Source organism: Phalangium opilio, unplaced genomic scaffold, assembly GCF_054372755.1.
Source record: "Phalangium opilio isolate 3A_F unplaced genomic scaffold, DU_Popi_V2 ptg000077l_1, whole genome shotgun sequence".
NCBI classification, from domain to species: Eukaryota; Metazoa; Arthropoda; class Arachnida; order Opiliones; family Phalangiidae; genus Phalangium; species Phalangium opilio.
Genome location: NW_028324185.1, coordinates 6,709,675 through 6,726,120, shown reverse-complemented (window position 1 = coordinate 6,726,120; position 16,446 = coordinate 6,709,675). Strand labels below are relative to the sequence as shown.

Genomic DNA, 16,446 nt, shown 5'->3' with positions numbered 1-16,446 from the left:
TACGCGAGCGATTACACTCTGGAATTAGTCGACTTACGGCCAGTTACGGAGTCGATCGCTCTCTTATCGTACAAAGCCAAAAGCGATTACATTCTAGACTACAAACTGGGGTCTGCCATCGTGGGGAGCTTCGTTTCTTGCTACGGGCGACTCGAATTGAACAAGATGCTGCTTCAATTGGACCACGCAGCTTTGTATTGTGACACCGACTCCATAATCTACCGCCATCTACCGGGAGAGTTTGACATTCCAACTGGCAATCATATTGGTTGCTGGGTGGACGAACTCGGCGGTGATTATATAACTTCCTTTTGTAGTACCGGTGCCAAAAGTTACTCGTTTCGCACTAGCAAAGGAAAAGAAGTCAAGAAAATTAAAGGGTTGACGTTAAATCGAGAAAATCTGGAAAAACTTGACTTTGAAACCTTTGAAAGTGTAGCGATGAATCCGGAAAAGGAAGTTACAGTCAATGTCCCTTTTAATTTTAAACGGGATAAATACAAGCTGCAGCTAGAGGCCGTTAAAATCACCAAAAGATTTCGCCAAACCTCGAATAAGAGATTGTTGAACGCCGATTTGACAACCAGTCGACCCTACGGTTTTAAAGAGGCAACACCCGCTTCAACATCTCCTTTGCATGAATTACGAGGCTAGGCGAAGACATACTTTCGAGGGCTTGTGGGAATCTTGCGTTCCCATCGAAGCCCTGGCCAAAGACGGTTTCTATCTTGCAGATGTAGAAACACAGACGACGCGCTGCGCCTTTTGCGGCATCACCTTGTATCAGTGGCGTTGCACGGACAGTCCATCGAGGGAGCATCGCAAGCACAGTCCATCGTGCGCGATGGTTTCCAAAAAGCCGTGCAACAACAAACCACTGCGGCAAGGGTTTCCCGACTTCCCGACCAGCGAGGGCACGGATGTTTGCGACCATCTGGTTCAGACATGCCCAACCACCAACAAAGAGCGGTCGGGAAACGGAAAAGTGCGCGTGCGCATCCATCCGTCGTGTTCGCTACTGTAGTGCGTGTTTACATCCTACCACCCTCCGAGTCGCGCGTCAACTTTAACCTCCTCAACGCCCAACGCTTCCGCCAGCGTTGTCTGGAATTAGAAGAGAAACTTTTAAAAAAAAACAATTACTTCATAGGGGAATTTTTTTTGGGTAAAAGGGTTTCGTTTATATTGTTTAAATATTTTCTAATTTGTGTTTATTAAGGGTCTTTGGGTTTTGGGTTAATTGTATTTTTGATTATATATATATTATATATATATAAACTGTTAATTAAAATAAAAATGTTTATTAATCAAGATGAATCCATCCGAGTCAGTCTCGCATTCTTTAAAGTTCCAAACACCCGCTCAGTTTCTAATCGTGGGGCCAACGCAAGCGGGGAAGAGTTTTCTTTTAAGTAACTTATTGCAAAATCATCAGCTTATGTTTGACCCACCGCATAAAAAGGTTATTTATTGCTACGCGGCCTGGCAGCCAAACTACGAAAAATTGAAACAATTGATTCCGGGAATTCAATTTATTCAAGGCTTGCCAACGGCTGATCCAGACTTTTGGGAAATGAATCGCGATTCCTACTTGATACTAGACGACTTAGCTAGCCAATTATTTAAGCAAGCTCATATTGCCGATTTAGTGTGCGTGACGTCGCATCATTTAGGGTATACGGTCATTATTATTACTCAACAACTGTTTCCCAAGGGTAGCCAATCGCGGATAATTTCTCAAAACTCTTCCTATTTTATAATAATGAAAAATCCTCGAGATGTCGCCTCTATTAGATATTTAGCGCAACAAATAAGTCCAGATAACCCGAAGCGTATTACGGACGCGTACAGACTAGCCACTAAAGAACCCTATAGCTATTTGTTAATTGATTTAAAACAAGAAACTCCTGAAAATTTACGATTAAGGTCGCGTGTTCTACCTCACGAATCACCTATGTATGTCTATGTCGATTAAATTTAATTGTCATTTGAATAATGGCCCCACGCGTTAAACGTCGATCAGCAAAACGCTCCCGACTCGTCGTAGCCCGTCCCACAGCCAAGTTTGCCAAATTTGTCCCTTATTTACAGAGTTTGCGTCAAACTAGCTGTAAACAACGGCGAACCCTCTTAAACAATAGTAGCGCGCCTCAATTAAAGAGCATTCAGACAATTTGTAAGAATTTAAAGGGCGGGGGTATTTTTTTGAGTAAAGACCGTAAGAAAAAGCTAGCAAAGTACAAGAAAATTATTAGACAACTCGGATCAAGTACCTTGTCGCAGAAAAGCAAAAAAAAAGCTGTTGTTGCAGCAATCAGGTGGTTTTCTTACGACGTTGCTTGCAGCAATTTTGCCTTCAATTGTCCAAGCCATAGCTGCTAAACTATGAAACAAATGGTGCTTGTGCCCGCTAGCGCAGTAACTTCAACAGCTGCCCAAGAACACTCGGCCTTGGACCGAGAGATTGATGATATTTTAAAATCGCCATTGAATGCTTACGATAAATTATATAAATATTTAGACACTTTTAAGAAATATTTAAGTATCGAGAAACAAATTCCTTTACCTAAATTTGAGGTCGTCAGTCCTACAATTGCAATGTCACCCACGCCGCCATTACCGGTCACCCCTAAAATGCCGCCGCGAAAAAAACAATTGTCATGGCCAAACTATGCCCCGTCATCACCGACAACAAGCGCGTCGGGCAGTTCTTTTACTACGCCTAAACGAACCGAGCCTCGGCAAAAGGTTTTTAAAAGCGAAACGGCTGCGGGGACACCAACACAAGAAGATTTTTACCAACAATTTGGGCCGACCTATGTTGGAGATATGGTGAAACGGCAAGCCGAAGTTCTGGCAAATCGTTTGCAAAACACATTTTTACGCCAAAAAGAGAGCTAGAAGAAGAGGCTGTTGGTTATGCAAATCGTGACGACGATTTTCACGAAGAAATTGTCGATGAACAAGAGAATTTAGCGGAGGAAAACGGGGAATATTTAACGGACTTGGAAAACCTGTTTGAGACGGCCTCCGCTAAACAGAAGAACAAGAAAAAACAGAAAAAACCTCGGAAAAAGAAAGACGAGCTTCAAAATCTCGGTCCAGTAGTTCCATCTAACGAACGAAGGGCTAAACACCATAAATGGCGTGATATTGATTAAATGTAATATTAAGACAAATAAAAAATTGTTTTATTGTGAACAATATCTGTGTACATGTTTTTTTAAATGTAAAGATAAATATAATAAGGCGACATAGTCGTTAAGTTTAAGGTTATTAGCGTAAATGGCGTCTAATATCGTCTTTCTAGCCACGGTCTGACAGCGGAGTGCTAGGTACAGACTACAATGCAAACCGCACAGTTGAAAAAATGGATGTTGAATTTGTTGTTTATTATAAACAACTCGTTTCCCGTATCGTTTTAAATTAACTTTATAGTATCGCGGCGACTTTCCGTAAGTGCAAAACATTTCTACCGTGTCATTGTTAGAAAAGCACGCTATCCAATGTTCTTATTGAATATAAAGCAAAATTTGGGCCTTTTAGGATGTGCTGGGAGTTTATCTACGGGGAAGCACCCTAAATAGTAGGGTCGCGTTCTTTTGTCGCAAGTTAAAAGAGCGTTTATTTGCGAAGTGTTCATAATTTATTCTTGACAAGACCCGTCTCGGCTAACGAGACTTTTTGTAGTTCGGCGCTGTAGAAAACACCCAAAATTTGCTCCCCCTTTAAATCCGCTACGCGATAGACGGGTGGTGACCTGGGTATGACGTCAACAACGCGAAATATTTCGTCAGTAAACGTGCCTCCCGAGCTGGTTTTTCTAAATACCCGACTAGCTATAGAGAGACGCACGTGATCGCCAACTTTAAGCCTCGGTGCGTATCGATTAATTCCGTTTGATTTCCCGTACAGTTTATTCCAAATGATTGATTCGTTATCTATATTAACATGAGCCGGTGCAATTCCAGTAGTTGAATGAACCCGTTCATTATAGGCTTGAGTAATTAAAGGTAAATATTTAACGTAATTTTTATTCCCTGTAGCCGTAATAACCCTGGCAATTTGTTCCTTAATTGTTCTAATAAAGCGTTCCGCTAGACTGGCCTTATGCTGACTCCGGGCAAAATGTATTTGCACATTGTTTCGTTTCAAGAAGGAAGCAAAGTTGCGCGAACTAAATTCACCCCCGTAGTCGGTGTATATTTTTAAAGGGATCCTCTCTCGAAATATTTTTTTAAAAGCTTCGATAACCTCGCCAGATGTTTTGTTTCTAAGAGGTACTGTCCATCCGTAGCGGCTTAAGACGTCAATGACGCACAAAACATAGCGAACATTTTTATTAAAACGTTTTAATTTTGGTAGATCCAACAAATCAGCTTGATAAACGTCATCGATAGTCGAGGCGTACACTTGATTGGTTTTGAATCGGAAACGTCGAAACCTATGCTTTGTGTAGGCGGGTTGTTTCTCGAGAAAGGCGACTAATTGGGCTTTTGACAGGTCCGGTAAAGCCTTTTGTAACCTGGCTAGCGACCCATAAGCGGCCGGATTAGCCACGTCGTAATAAATTTTTCTAATTTTAGCGTCCATGTCTTAACAAGTATAAATAACGACTAAATAGTTTCCCAATAAACAACTTTATTTAATACACGCAAAGGTATTTTATAAAAACAATATCAGTTAAACAAATACGCTATATCAGTACATTTATCTTAATAGCCATAAATCAAGGCATTCTTTAAATCGGCAAAACTGTTGACAAAATAAGCGTAAATATCCTCTTGATCCTCCATCCAGCCATGATCGCTCTCAAATTGATGCAAAATTTTCTCACGATCCAGTTGAGGCAGCGCTTCGTGCAAATTACGTTCGACTCGATCGCTGAAATTTGTGTCAAATTCCGAGCAGCTTTGAGAGTGGCATATTTGTTTTCGACACTCGACGTTGGCGCAAGTGGAAGTGACGTCAAACAAAGTGGTAGTGAGCTCGTTTAAAATTAATTCGCGCATGCGACAGACAGCTATCCCTTTAGCCTTGAGATCCTCGTCAATCAACGGTTTTAAATCGATCAATGTCTGCCATCCTGTTTTGTTCAGGCTGAATCCTTCGCTGGTGCTAAAGTTGAGGAAATAACGACTGCCGCTGCCTCGTTCATAGTATCGAAGATCGATTAGACGTTCATCTTTCGAGTTGACGAAGCATTCCAGCTTGATGCGCTCTTTGACGGGCAACCAAATATGATAGCGAGGTATTTTTCCGTCAAAAAAGGACGTGAGTTCATTTTGAAACCGAAACAAAGCGTACCAGGCGTTAGGTTTTAATATAGTTTTTGTACGCGTATCCGATCTTTGAATTAATATTTTAGGTTCAATCGATTCAATGACGCAAATGTCGAGCTTTGGCGTGACGGTGTGTACTTGGTGCATCTTGGCTCGCGACTGATATTGTATTTATAAAGTTTTAGTCTTTTATACGTTGGGGTGATTATAAATAATTTCTCTGTTTTTAGATATTATTAATTGGTTGTTTGGAAATTCGGCCATGACAATGCACGTGACGTTTTCGGTTAGCGGAGAGCTAAATCTTAACGATAATCGCAAGTTACCAGTCTGGGGCATGGAATTTAGACCTAACGAAGCGAGATGTTCTCTACTCAAATCAAAAACAACGACAAAAAAGCCTTTTTATATAAATCGTAAGAAATTATATTTCCTCGGTCAAGACCTAATATCTCGAGACCCTCAAATAAAGAATTGTAACATCTAACGTATTGATCGTCGGCAAAATTAGCCGTAAAGGGGATATCGGGATAATTTTGTGAATTTAAAGAGAATTGCATGAAATCGAGTTTGAAGTGTTGGAGATCCAGGGGGTTAGAAGTTGCTTCCCCTACAAATTTTTTATTAGTAACGAAAGCCACGACAGTTCGCGAGGGTAATTGCCCCGTAAACAAGCTGTCCCTAATAAAATCTTGCGTTCCGGTGGTTATTAAGAAATTTTTCATAACAATAGAGTTTACTTCGTAACGAGCGTTTATTCCCGAATTTAACATCTTGGCGTGAGCTAGCTGCAGCTCTGGATTAACCTCAATTTCGCGCGTAAACAAAGTGCATTCCGTTAAATCAATCTTATACTTTTTGCCCGTTTCATTGTGAATAATAGCAAAATCCGTGGAGCTTCGATGAAGTCTAATTCGCACCTCGATATTATCTAGTAAGAATTTGGGCGTTTTGAACATATCCAAAAATAATTCGCCAATTACATCGCACGTCTTTGATTGTGCCACGCGTTTAGCGCGACGACCAATACCATTATCTTCCTTGTTGATACTGGCGTCCGCTAAAGCCGTCGCCGGATCGATAATGGTATCCAAATAATATAACATAGAAGTTAACCAGGAATTGGCCGCCGTTTGTCCATAATTTAAAAGTATTTTAAAATAGGCCATATATGGGTACATATTATTAGGTTGCTGGACAGCGACGCCATTAAGAAATAATTCTACTTGACAAAATAGCGAGGCAATTATTAAATTTGTTACCGAGACTTTCTTTTCCGCATCTGGAACGGCCGTGCCGTCCTCGTGTAAAACGCGAAATTTTAAACTCAAAAGAGTTTTAGTCAAATCATGATAATTGTTAGAGGGAGGAATGATAAATTCTATATATTTTGCATTAGTTAGGGGAGCAATTGGATAATGAGCAGTCGTTTTAGTCCCAACAATATTATTATTCACCACTGGCTTTTCAAATACTTCAAAGTCGGAAAGAACACTTTCGTAGGTCGACATGTTTAGTCTAGAAAATCGCGTTTAGTGCGTCGCTTAACACGTTTGCTCCGGCTTTTTTTAGCAGTCCTCTTTCGTTTTCGGCCCGTCCCGCTTTGAGTGTTGACGAACCGGTCCACGCCTTTATGTAGTAGGGAATTGATAGATTGTTTGACATTTCGTTTAATCGATTCTCGAGGTGATATTCCGGGGTTTTGGGCATCGCTAATTACTCTACTCGTTAACCCAACAGCTTCGGACGCTAAAGTACTAATGGCCGGCCTAATAAAGGGTGTAATTTTGCGCAATAAAGAATTGAAAATACCGCCGACACTAAAACGACCCCCCGATTGGAAAACGTTTGCGTGTAAAGCCGGAAGGGACGATCCTCTTTGGAAATACAGAGTGTATCTATTAGGCACCATTGCTCCTGTTCTATAGACGTCGACGCCTAAAAAACAGTTTAATATATACTTTGCCCAAATTAAACGGGATATTTTCCCCGTAATCGGATTTTAATTCAATTTCAATTTCTTGTATATCGCTGGTTGAAATTGGATAAAAGTCGATATTATTAAATATTTCCTGGTTCTCTTCGTCTAGCAGCGAAAAAGCCGGCATTTTTATGAAACGTAGCAGAGGGGCTTGACCACCACCCACTACTTGTTGACGGATAATATTGGTATAAACAAACATGGCATCGACGCCACTCATGATATCAGCGGGGTACTCCGAAGTCTCGTTATTAAGATACCGATCTAATTGATTGGTACTAAAGCCTAACAGCCTCCCGAGCCCTCTTCCGGGTGTTGTTTTGGGAAACAAAATTGAGACCGTATCGTTTAATTTTGAAACCGTCACGGTTCCGTCTACATTCTGCGTAAATTTTAGACTTTTCCTATGCGCCGGGGACATGGCTTCGCTCATAGCACTTAAAACATCGCTAATATGATAATAAACCCCGGGAGGAATCTCGCACGCGTAATTGTCAACTCGTTTGCCTTGAGGGTTATCCTGTTGATATCCGGGTAGGGACGGCTGGTCAGCCATATTTGGATCTTCTGGAAATCTATCAACATCGTATTCGCTAGTCCAAAAATTATTAGCCTCTGTCAGTGTCATTGATCTCAATCGGGGGTTCACCAACGCTACACCCGAGTGGCTATGTTGCAAAACTTCTCCCTCTTCGGGAATGTTAAATAACTTGGCCATCGGTCCAGCTACCGATACGCGAACACCTCGCTCTATTTCGAGACGCGTGTAGTATCTATTTTCTGGCGCCGTTTTGAGAATAAAGATTTTAAAATGACGGCGAGTCATAAATTGCTGAACTTCCAATAATTTGTTAATCACTTTCAAATGTAGCGAAAAGGGGATTACCGCACCGGTCGGGGTAAGATCACAGGTATATTCACGCGCCGGTATTTTGATTTTCGTTGTCTCCGTCTTTGTAAAAAGATACATTAATGAAAAGTGGACGCGATATGACACGCCTGTACTGTTAGTAGTTTTAAAATGCGTAAAATTACGCTCTAGAGGCCTCTTGGATAGAAACGTCCCCCCAACGTATTCATTTTCTAAATTTAATATATCCTGCAAATCCGGCGAAAATTTCATTTCAATTTTTGCCGGACAATGGACTCTAAAATAATGCTCCGCTCCTTGTTTAATAACGCTAAATTCAGCATTGTGCAATCTTAAAGGATCGTGGTTGTTCGAGCTTATTTTGAGCTCTTCGGCGATTTCATAATAAATTTTAAAATCATCCTCCAAAGATTGTTTCGCTTTAAACTCGCCTGACACCGAGAACAATAAATAAATCCATGGCTCCTCCCCGGCGGTATAATGCTTAATGGTTCTATTGACTCGATATTCTAGATAGGCATTGTTTTCATTTATGGTATATTCTTGTATCGTGAGGCTTAAGGGACCGCATTGCTGCTTTCCGGTATAATATTTATCGGGGTCGAGGTTGAGCAATTTAGCTAATTGGGGAGAAAATTTAATTTCCGCCCATGCTGGTGTGCTAAAATTATACACGATAGCATAGCCCCAATTATCTACTACGTGATATGTGAATTGAATTTTATGTATTACTAATTTTTCTAAAGTGTTGGCTACGGCTCGATAAAGCCCTTCGGCGTTTTTCTCTGGCGTTTTACTGGCTCTAAAAGTTTGCGGTAAGAACAATATCTTATAGTTATCATAATCTTCGGGGTTAATTTGCTTAGGCTTTTCAGAGATAATTGGCTCGGGTTTTTTCTTTTTCGGATCAACCGGCTGCGGAAACAAGGGTTTTTCATCAATCGGTGGTGGGGAGGGGGTCTGTAATACGGGTAGCTCAAAAGTAGAGGATGTTGTAGAGTCTGGAGATTTTGAGAGATCAGGCTTGGATAGGTCGAGTTTCGATAGGTCGGGGTTCGGTAAGTCGGGGTTCGGTAAGTCGGGTTTCGGTGAGTCGGGTTTCGGTAAGTCAGGTTTTGGGGGGGTCTGGAAATATATATATTTCCTCAACCTCCGTTGGCGAGGGGGTCGGCGTCAGTGGCTCGAAGGTAGAGGGTTTCGGGGCCTCTTGTTTTGATAGATCAGGCTTATATGGGTCCGGAGCTGGAATTTTGGGGGGATCCGGAAGTTTCAGGGGATCTGGCTCCGGCTTTGACTTCGGTAATTCAGCCTTTGGTTTTGGTAGTTCGGACTTCGTTGGCTCCGGCTTTGACTTTGGTAATTCAGCCTTTGGTGGCTCTGTAGTCAGAATCTTTAAGGGATCTGAAGTAGACGGGGTTGGCCTAGTTGTTGTTGTTGTAGTAGATGTTGGTTTAGTTGTTGTGGTAGATGCTGAATTAATCGTTGTAGTAGCGGCTGAATTAGTTGAGCTCGGAGGTATTAGTTTATCCGAACTTGGAGGTATCGGTTTATTTGAACTTGGAGGTATCGGTTTAGTCGAAGTTGGAGGTAACTGTTTACCTGAAGCTGGCGTTTTAGAGGGGTCAGGCCCTGAATATGTTGGATAATAAGGCTTTGGAGAGGTTTGTTTCGGAAGCGTTATTTTGGGTGGTGGGGGAGGGGTTATTTTGGATGGCTGTGGTTGTACAAATACTACGGGTTCAGTCGTAGCAATAGGTATCGGAAGAAAAGGCGTAGTTCGCGGTAAAATAGGTATAGATGGCGGTACAGGCCTATATTCCGGTTGAGGTTTTTTTCTTATCGGCGGAACTTCGTGGCTTGTTTTACGTTTAATGCCTGCCTTAGGAATGTACTTGTAATCAAATTTTTTTTTAAAACTATCTCCAACATTATCAATTTCGATTTCCACGTAATTGTTAGTGTAATTTAAACCTATATTTTTAGCATGCTTTGATACAGGATATTTGGATATATAGGGAACATCTTCGTAATTATTCTCCTTAAATTCATATAGCGTGGCCAAGGGGGAATCAGCTGGTATTTTGAACCGTATGTTTTCCTCTCCTAAAACTTGCAGGTAAACGGGAAAGTTTGTATCTAACTGTTTTCCTAGGGCCCCGTCTTTATATTTATTCACTAATTTAAAAGATAATTTGCCTTTTAAATACGGATGACTGTTTACATCATCATTTAACAGCTCGACAAAATTTTGGGGCAGTTCGTACTCTTTGGTCTTGGTATAACGATTGACAGGTATCTCTATTTTTTGATATTCAACAGGCTCTCTAACAGCTGCATAGTTGTCACGGTTTGGGTCACTTACGACCTGAATTTCAAACTTGTTAAACTCTTCGCTTATATTCACCCAATGATTTGGAAATATGATTTCTGCCAACCCAACTTCATAATCACTAGTCAAGTTCAAAGGTTGATGCAAATAATTTTTAAAACTTGATTGGGTATTGTTTGGATATATATCGAGACACGTATTAGACGCTAGAGTTAAAAAGAAGTCGTCATTCATGAATAACGCCTGTTTATCAACTAACCCCAACTTCTTAAACAAACCTTATTTTATACAAAAAAAGATCGTCCATAGCTCGGTAGACTGGCCGGGATTTGAACTCGCCACCTTTGGGGTATCACATTAGTAAACCCTGCCTTTATTCACTGAGCTATGGACGATCTTAAACAACAGGCCGTTTATCTTCATCAAAAACTTTAAAAATTCTTAAACTTTTAAAGTCGTTACCCTTGAAAAATCTACGTAAATAGTTAATTAAACCCTAACCGCTTCCAATAAAATATTTTCCTCAAAACAAGGAAAGTTTTAAGTCGTTATCCTTGAAACATCTACGTGTATAGTTAATTAAACCCTAACCGCTTCCAATAAAATATTTTCCTCAAAACAAGGAAAGTTTTAAGTCGTTATCCTTGAAACATCTACGTGTATAGTTAATTAAACCCTAACCGCTTCCAATAAAATATTTTCCTCAACACAAGGAAAGCTTTAAGTCGTCATCCTTGAAACATCTACGTGATATTCTAGTATATAAGAGTCGTGTTTTAAAGAGAGAGTTACCAGTTACCTGGCTACGCTCTCCTGTTTAACCGTGTTCAGTACCATCTCTACTAAGATGACTTTACCCGCCGATCGTGGATTCACACAGCTTTTGCTCTGTGAAAAGAGACCAAATTCGATTTTTCCATCCGTCTCTTTTCAGGAATAGCCTGAAAAGAGACCAAATTCGATTCATGTGCCTCGATTTCCGCAACTTTTTTGTAATCTTTACTGGTTACATTTGGCTGCACAAAAAGTTGCGGAAATTTGTGTAAAGTCGCATTTTTGCGGCCCACCACTCAACGTTGGTCATGGTTCCCTTATGTTGAGGAAGTTCCCCTATGTTGAGGAGGTTCATGAATCGACCTTCATTGCAGTAGTCAGTTGTATGGACGCAAATGACGCTGCAATGAAGGAGAAGTTCCGGCGCCAACAACCAGACCTGGACGAGAAGACCAAGTCCCACAGCGGCTCGAATGTAACTTCCTTTGGGAGGTAAAGGGTCAACGAAGAATTTTATGGGACATGGCCCGTAAAAGCTCAGAAGTCCAGCCCCACCGCATAAGGTTCTACGTGCCCTGCACCAGTTGGAACACGTTCTCTTCAGTGGGTCTCTAATTGGAATCACGACTTCGATGTCCTTCTCAAACTTAACAATTTCACGACATCAACGAATTGGCGAAAAACAACCAAGCCTCGGCCCATGATCTTCGAGAACGTCTTTCTGCAACAATCCTCGATTACCCTGCCTGTCTTTCATCAAAATTCATCCGGCATTGCGGCGTGAAAAGAGACCAAATTCGATTGTTCTGACCACACAGCGTGTAAAGCCTACATTTTGAGATCAAGAAGTGCCTTGTTGTTGTCCGGTAGAAGCGGCGGTAAATAACCTTAGTTTTAATTTAGGATTCAGCGTGTAACGCGTTTTTTCATGGAGATGCCGAACAAATCACTCCCAACTCAAAGAAAAGAAGTACTTACCTTCTTGATGACAAACAATGGCAATATCTTTGTTTATATTTATATTCTTGTTATTCTCTATTTTATTGTATATATTATTTGGTATTTGTTATTAAAAAATCTTTATTTGTATATTTGTCTTTGTTTCTCAGACATGGGCTTATGGCGGGAAATTCAAACAGGGATCTGGCAAAATAACACAAGTCTGGGTTGATCCATTAAAAGGATCATAAAGGAGGCAAAGCATGCTGGAAGGCAGGGTATGTCAGGTAAGATAAAATAGGCTAATCTTGGTTTGGTTTGAGTTTGAGTTTGAGTTGGTTGGATGGCGGCCATCTTGGGGTGGCGGCCATCTTGGATCTCTGCGAATCTAGGTAGCTATCACTGCTGGCGCGACCGAGGCCTTTTCTCTTTTCTGTGTCTACGTTTGAAAGTCCCACGGTATTCTACACTAGGAAAGCTAGCGTCTCTAACTCCTTTCGTTATTTACCCCTGGTACTACTGATCGCTTTTTACCATCTTCCACTCCCACTTTGGATGACTCTGATCCAGAGGAACTGCGTGCTGTCTCGGACATCGACAGTCCTCGAACACCAGTCCGTCCTTATACTTCAAGTCCTCCTGCAGCACCACATACTAGTCCGCAATGTTTTACCTTGCGTGATCTAGCTTATGGGCCGAGTCCAGTTCAACCATGTCCACCATCACCTCAATCTGGACCTTGTTCAGCGCCACAATTTGTTCCACCTTCAACATTGGAACAGTCTTCTAAACGCAAACGCACGGCACCGTCGTCGTCTTCTTCGGAGGAGGAGGAAGTCTGCGACCCCAAAATGGCTCGTGTCGCTCTGGATGTTGCAGACGAACATCCTGCACATGGGGATTCCACACCTCATCATCTTCGGCAATATCCTTTGCTCACCAGGCAAACCCTTCTTCCATTCCACCATGGTTTCATACGAGAAGTGGTGCAGAGACGGGTTGTTCAGCCTGGTGGTACGGACCGAGATATCTATTACTACAAGCCGGAGCCGTTCAGACGAAAACTACGTTCCAGACGTGAAGTGGATGCCTACTTAAGGACATATCCATTTCCTCATCTCACGTCTGAGAATTTTGATTATCGGATACATGCTATATATGCTCCTCCATGGGAGTTGACTCGATTAGCATGAAAGCATGTCTAATAGAGTTTTCTTTGTCATGGGACATCTCTATGATGAAGAAGCGGAAAGGTAGAATGTCTTTCTTCCATCCTCCCGTCATTTCTTTCACAATTATTAAGCGCCAGAGTGGTAGGGTTCGTTTTTAAAGTGTGGGGGAATGTAGCGGATCAGCTACATGAGCCTTCACCATAACATAAACAACACACATGTTAAATAGTTAAAGAGAAACCCACTTTAGTGTCTTACCGTTCAGGCTCATAATCTTTTTCATTAAGCCTATTGACTCCTAGTTTCTCAATAGCCGGATAGGTGGCGTTCTATTGCACTACCTGAAGCGACCCCTATACCGCGTTAGGCCTGTCCGTGGGATATGTAAAGTCAGGGTTGCCATGCAGTTCGGCAGTGGCAGTTCACATTAGTCTTTAGTAGTTAACAGTTAGTAGCCGTCTAGTTAAGTAGTGGAGTTCGGTAGTTCTCTCCCTTAAACTAACATCTTTTTAAGTGTCAAGTTAGCTAGCTTGTATCAAAGCTTGCTTGCGTGTTGTCCAGTTTAACAAACTCGTTCTCGCCCGAACCTACATCTTAACCAGTTCGCGCCGCGTTATTAGAGACAACACATAGAACACTTTCATGGCTCTATACAACTTGGTAAGAGAGTTAATCTTTGGTATATAATCGAACCCTATTTACTGGCGCTACTTAAATACTTAATTACTTGCATATTACTAAAGCATTGTAAATATCATAGTCATTAGTTAATTATTATTATTATCAAAAGTTTATCAACTTTTGTTATTATTATTATTATGTACTTATCATTTATTTATTTTTTATGTTAAACGTACCAGAAAGGACCTGGTTATTAAACTGAGATTAAGATAGTAATGCTTGGTCTCATTATTTCAACCTGTTAACCCACTTTTGAAGTGAATCGGTTACAAGTTGAACTTAGATAGTGTTTGTGATCACACAAGTAATATCATTAGATAGTGTTTGTGATCACACAAGTAATATCATTAGATAGTGTTTGTGATCACACAAGTAATATCATTAGATAGTGTTTGTGATCACACAAGTGATATCATTAGATAGTAATTTGTGATCCTACAAGTGAGATCATGAGATAGTGTTTTGTGAGCCCACAGAATAAGTAAACAGTTGAACTTCTAGTCATACTTAGTTTAAGCATTACTTAAGCATAAAGAATGAGACCCTTTCATACTTTGCTTTGATGTTACCTAAGGGTAAATACAATTTTAAGTTACTAAATAGTTTAAATAAAAGTTACACTTGAATTAAGATTATTAGCAGCTCATAGTGTTATTATTCAACAAAATATTAATTCATTTCTATTCAACGCACGCATTCATTTAAATTTAAAATAAAACTTAAGTCTTTTAAATTCATTAAAGCACTAAAAGTCAGAAATAAATATAAATTTTAATGAATATTTGTATTAAAACCAGAATCTAATTTTTCCCTAAGGCATAATAAGTGAAATGCTTTCACTAGTTTGTGTCTTATCCCTTCTATAATGCCCCTGCTTTGGATTGCACGCTGGGAAAATTCAAAATGGCCTTCCCTCATTCTCGCCTCTCGACTCGGGTTCGACTGCTTCGGCATCATTCTTCATTTCTTCGAGCGAGGAGTCCGAGGACCGCGTAGCAGGCCGCAGTTGATATGTCCGTGTCTCTTACAAAGGTTATTATCATTTTATAATTCTAATCAAAGTGAGGTTAAGTTGATGAAATTAAATTGAAGTGAAAGTGTGAAGTACCGAGAGAAGTGCGGACTTCTCTGAGAAGCCTTAATAGGTTCTCGGAACATAGGTTCAGCCAGAGAGAATTTACAAAGGGAGTGGAAGATGTGGTTTAGAATGTAGCGCAACGTCGTCTGCTAAAAACTATCTAGGCAGGTCGACTTCCGGCATGATGCGTTTGCAACCTCCCTAAAGGGGCGGTTCCAAAGTGAAAACCGTTTGGCGCGTTCGGTAAATAAATTTGAAAATTTAGCTCCACGGTGACAGAGAGAATCGAGATAATTTACCACGTCTCTTATTTTTTGCTAGTAGAAGCTTTGCTAGTAGTTTTTTTACAATGAAACCATTTTTAAAAGGTAATTATATTTTCACTGTATAAACTATAATCTATTTTATTATATTATATTCTATTATATTATTTTTCATAATGTACTGGCTAAGGTGCAGTGACCTATTCTTTGGAACAAGCAATGGCGAAATTTGTTACTCAAAAATTTGCTTTTCGTTTGGAAAAGCAAAGAGTGGACCAATTTTTAAAGACGCTCCAAGAAGTTTTGCTTTTAAGTTATAACAAAGAAACAATAGTAAAATATCTTACAAGTGCAGTACAGCACAATAAATTTGTTGAAACAACGAGGGATGCATTTCTGAAACAAACTCACATTGCAAGAAAGAATGGAAAACAATGAGCAATCTCTCAGACATCTCATGTTTCAGATTTGTCAAGCTTTATTAATTTATCAGAACAAATACAAAAAAATGTAGTCAGTCGTTTCCTAAATTTAGTTTTCCATGAGTTAATGGTAAAAATGGAAATAGGCGTGGATACTGCACTCACAAAAGAAACGACCAAAGCCATTAGAATACAAAAACAGCTAGCCATGATTGACACTGATAAGAAACCTACACCACTGAGGGTAATCACAAATACTAAGGTTCCGGAAAATCTTCCAGTAACTAGATATGTCGCTGGTTTCACCGCATTTTCCCTGATCAAAAGGAAGTGTCCTCCAGAGCTTGCCAAAGCAATGGTTAAGGATGAAGTGCCCAACAATTTGGATTTCGAAGATGAAACGGAATCGTGGACCATGAAATTATCAAGGGGTGGACAGGTATTGATTACCGATAGTTTTTTTTACCTCATCAAACTCACTAAAAGCATATCTGACCTCATATATAACACAGACGTGAGAAAAATTCGACGTCAAGACTTAAAGGCTAAAGCTATACGCCATATTATGCAAAATGAAGAAATCACTGCGAGATGGCAAGCAATATACAGCGAAAAGGATAGTAAGAAATGGCTTTTGACCCTTTTAGACATATT

The 16,446-nt window shown here is 40.4% G+C and overlaps 1 long non-coding RNA gene across 1 annotated transcript; it reads right to left on the bottom strand.

Annotated features, from left to right (window-relative positions):
* Nucleotides 1-274: 274 nt before the first annotated feature.
* Nucleotides 275-589, bottom strand: LOC149657123 (uncharacterized). Its single transcript, XR_016370053.1, has 3 exons — nt 549-589; nt 426-475; nt 275-346 (listed from the first exon to the last, which is right to left on the bottom strand). It is a non-coding gene; the product is annotated as an uncharacterized LOC149657123 (long non-coding RNA).
* Between the last annotated feature and the right edge of the window lie 15,857 nt (nt 590-16,446).